This window comes from Adiantum capillus-veneris, chromosome 14 (genome assembly GCF_014529385.1).
Source record: "Adiantum capillus-veneris isolate H3 chromosome 14, ASM1452938v2, whole genome shotgun sequence".
NCBI classification, from domain to species: domain Eukaryota; kingdom Viridiplantae; phylum Streptophyta; class Polypodiopsida; order Polypodiales; family Pteridaceae; genus Adiantum; species Adiantum capillus-veneris.
Window position 1 is genome coordinate 56,109,955 of NC_140944.1, and position 4,471 is coordinate 56,114,425.

The following is a 4,471-nucleotide window of genomic DNA, read 5'->3' on the forward strand; positions in this document are numbered from 1 at the left end:
AAGAAGTGGAGGATTGGTTTAACCATTCAGGTCAGGGATCAACTACATCTGTAGACCTGTGGCAGGAAAACCTCTTTCTGCAGGATGAGAGCTTCATGGTAACTCTCTCTCTCTCTCTCTCTCTCTCTCTGTGTGTGTGTGTGTGTGTGTGTGTGTGTGTGTGTGTGTGTGTGTGTGTGTCACTTACTCTGACATGATATGTGCAGTCTTGGATTGCTGACAAGGATGACTTCCTTTGGCGGCGGACTCAAGAGTATCGTGGAAGGGATGCGGCCCTAGCGCAGTACCTTTCAAAGCTTTGCGAGTCGCCGATAGTATTTTTTCACAATTCCACGTCACAAGAGGGTTCAATAGCAACTTACACATTCAAGACACTATCACGCTTCTTGGGTGGACCCGTGCTGCCCAAAAGTGCAGATAAAGTCATTCTTGTGGACAAAGTGTTTGCTAGAGATTGTTTTGGTTACTGCCCGGGCTATACAGGTGGTCGGGCAGCGTATTACTACACTTACACAGCAATGGCACTAGCTCTTGGTAGACAAAACCCAGATGAACTTTTAGAGTATGGCAAACATCTCATGATTCGTTACAAGGGTGATGTACCAAAAAACAAAATTGAACCTTCAAAATCTTGATACACTTCAAGTAGCAATTGTATAAGATCATGTATTACATAAATTTTGTACAATGTCATCTACTCAGAGTATCTTTCTCCACTTGTGGTTCACATACACCATTGTCTCTCTCCACCTTCGTTGACTTTCACGAGCACCGGAGTTGTTGTATGCCATCGCTCTTTTAACTTTTTGTTGTTGTAAATGTCTGATGGCTTGTGCTATTGCTGAAGAGGCCAAGACTTCTTTTGCCTGCATTCGATGAATGATTCTACGATAGAACCATTCAAATAGTTCTCTCAAACTGTTAGCCTTGATTCGAGAGCCACCATGTCGTGTGTGCCTGAAATAATCATTTCTCGCCATGTAATGAGACTTTTCCATCCCTTGGGTATTCCATATTTCCGGGTTCCCATACTTTTGTATAAAATATGGTAAATGATTGAAGATGATGTGCTGGATATGAAAACAGATTAGTTAGAATGTTTTACACTCACATAGTTGCACATAAAAGAGAATCAAATACACGATAATACCATGTAGTGAGTAATCTGGGTGTCTGTCCATGCTGTCTTGAATGATTTTTTGAGAAGGTTGAGATTCTCCTTGAACTTGTTCATATCACCTTGTGACCAGTCATCTTTGTCGCACATCAAAAATAGGATGTCTATTGATCGCCAAACCTCAGCCTTCGCGTTACGAGTAGTTGGTTCTTGGTCTTTGACTGCAATATGTAGCTTTTTTCAGCTCTGATTCTCTACCTTGCTAACATAAGATGTGTTATATATTTTTTCATGTTTTGCTAGCTTCCGATCTCTTGTACCTTGGGGTTTAGATAAAAACCTCCGTGCCTTCACCCCACCGATGGATGGTTTTCATGGGACATCCTTCTCATGATCTCTTTTCATCCCGCTGGATTTTCACATTGGCACCATGAAGCCCCATATCCGACAGTACCAATTCTAAGCACTGCAGGGCTACTTTTCGCTCTGCTGAGTTCTTAATATTCCAAGCAAACCCGATATATAAGTAGACCAATTTCTCCACAATTCTACAAAGGGCATGCATTGTACAGATGTGGACATTCACAAGTGGTATTTTCAAAACCGGTCGAAAAGCAGGATCCTCAATGTGACGTGTTGGCGCTTTTCTCCACCACTTTGGGTCCATGACCTTTGCAGGCTCCATGCAGAACAAACACGACGACTTTGCCATTGCACCCATTCCACAATTATACATGCACTTTAATGTTTTGAGGTCACTTGCAAGATGCCACTGAACTTGAAAGTCTCCCCTTCCATCTACCTCTCCCTGGTTAGTCTGTCGATCAATCACCTCCGGAATATTAGTTCGATGGAACACCCAATATAGAATCTCATGATCTTCTTTCTTTACCTGGAACACAAAATAAATGAGACTTAAGTAGATGTGAATATTTGAGCATACCTGAGAATCTCGCTTACCTCAAACGCACCAAGCCACCATATGTTAGATTCTGATTGAACACTAAAATACAAAGGATCATCACTGGGACACTTTGAGAGGGATCTATTCATTAAAGTAATAGTAACACGCTCTAGCTTTTTCTCTTTAACAAGCTCACACTCATCCAGTTTTAACACAAAATGTAATACCCCTCGTGACTCTTCAAATGTGATGTTGTAAACTTCCACCATTCTCTTCTGTAACATCTGCAGGTCCATAAAAATATTATTGAACTCATCATATGCCATGTCTGCTCCATGGCCACTGTAAGTTACTTTAATATGAAAGGGTTGTCCAAGATAGTCTCCCTGTGCCTCGTTAAGCTGAAGCCTCTCTTTCTAAACACTTGAGGCTGATGGTAAAAGTTTGGATTTTATACCCTTCTTAACAAAGATGGATGAGACAAATTTTTGTATAGCCGAATATCCTCTTTTGCTTACACCAAGTGAATCAAGTGTGCCTTGTATCTCTTTTGCAGGCACTGAGTTCTCTGAAATAAAGCGGTCCACTACATTTCATTGTAGGACCTTAAACTTCTTGTCATGTACTATATCTGCTTCCTGGCTTCTACTTATAAGTGGCTTCAATCTCTTTCCTATATTGGCTTTGGGGTCAATGTTTTCCTTGTCAGGATAGATTGAATCTCTACATGAAGACAATGCATAAGTAAATAACACAAAATTTGCTTAACTAACAATATTTAGGGACATGAAAACAATGCATAACAAGAAAAAACAAAAAGATTACTTAACTAAGACAATGTAGCCAACCAAGAAGCATCACCTTAATGCTCGGATTCTTTTCTTGAGACCTCCAGATGCAACCTACAATGTTTCAAGATTGCGCAATTTCTTCTTTCGGATACGACCACCCAAGATGGTGTCCTTCATTTGACAACTTCGTACCTTTCCTTTCAGTTCTTGTACCTCTATTTTGTGTTGCAAAATGGTAACCTGATCTGTAGAATGTAAATGTGAAAGGCGAACAATCTCACATTGTTGAGCTTGTAGAATGCCCTTATAAGTTTCAACTTCTCTTGTAAGAGATTTACAATAACCCAGAAGGCCCTTTTCTCCATCACTAGCAAAGGTCAATAAGCTTGTAGGGATTGACAAACTGTGGAGACGCATTAGTCATTGGATTCTTAGGGTAGAGAGAGTCTCTTGTTCAGATATCTATATGTTTAGCTCCCTGAGCTTTGAGCGTGTCTATAGAAGCGGGAGGTATATGTGTGTTTGTTTTACTACGCTTAATCAATGGTTGGTATTCATTGTCCAAATCAATGTGAAGGTGATATTTGGCTCGTTTCTGGGTAACATTTGTGCCATTTGAAGAGTGCGCCATTAGCCAAATGTGCATGTTTAATGGAAGGTGAATAGCGGCTGCGCCTTCCTCCCTCCATGTTAGCCTCATTCCCTCCATATTGATGAGGTTCATTCAATGCAACTGAAAAGAAGATTATCCCTCAATCACTACGAACGAATGTTCAGAAGAGTAAGGAATCTACTTAAAGTACACTTTTTGAACTTTTACTATGAAAGACCTAGCTCTATTATTTGCCATTTTTTCTAGAGAGAGAGTGCAAAAAATACATTTTCTTAGAAGGCCCTCCAAATGACCTCCGAAATTCCCTAATGTCAATAGTGACTACATGTGCAACAATGCCAATGGTACACAACCCGTCAATGGAAGCTGAGAGTGACAGCGGGCAAGCTCCATCGCCCAACTAGGTAGACATGGGTATCCCTAAGACCATGAACTGTAGGTTTATTCCAACCAAAACTGCCACCTATATGAGAGAGAGAGAGAGAGAGAGTACTTCTCTTGATTCGATTTTATGAAATTTGTCAAGAGCAAGAGGCTTGAGGATAAAAGGGGCAATGCCGCCGCTTTCATCGTTTTACTAGTACTAAATAAGAAGTGACAGATGATGAAGTTGTAGGCTATAACAAAGCCGCTCTTTGCATGGTTGGTAATGGCCGTTTGCAATGTGCATGACCAAATCGTCACGAGGCAAGTCCTCGTGACTAATTGACACCCCCTTTGTCAGGTGGGATCTACGGTCCCTATTGATTGGGGGCGGCAGGATCGGTTTTGCACTGTCTGATGGCGGTTTAATCCCCAAGTGATCACCATGTGATCACAATTAAAGTGAACCCCAAGTAAATTTAATGTGAACATCAAGTGACCGCCAAGTGATCCCCCTGCGAATCCCAATCAACATGTGATCACCTTGTGACCCCACCCATTACCAAGCGATTACAGTGTGACCCTGACTATTCCAAAGTGATTGCAGTGTGACCCCGTCCATCCCAAAGTGATCTTCAAGTGAACAGCATGTGATCCCCACCATGTCATTCACGATATATGAT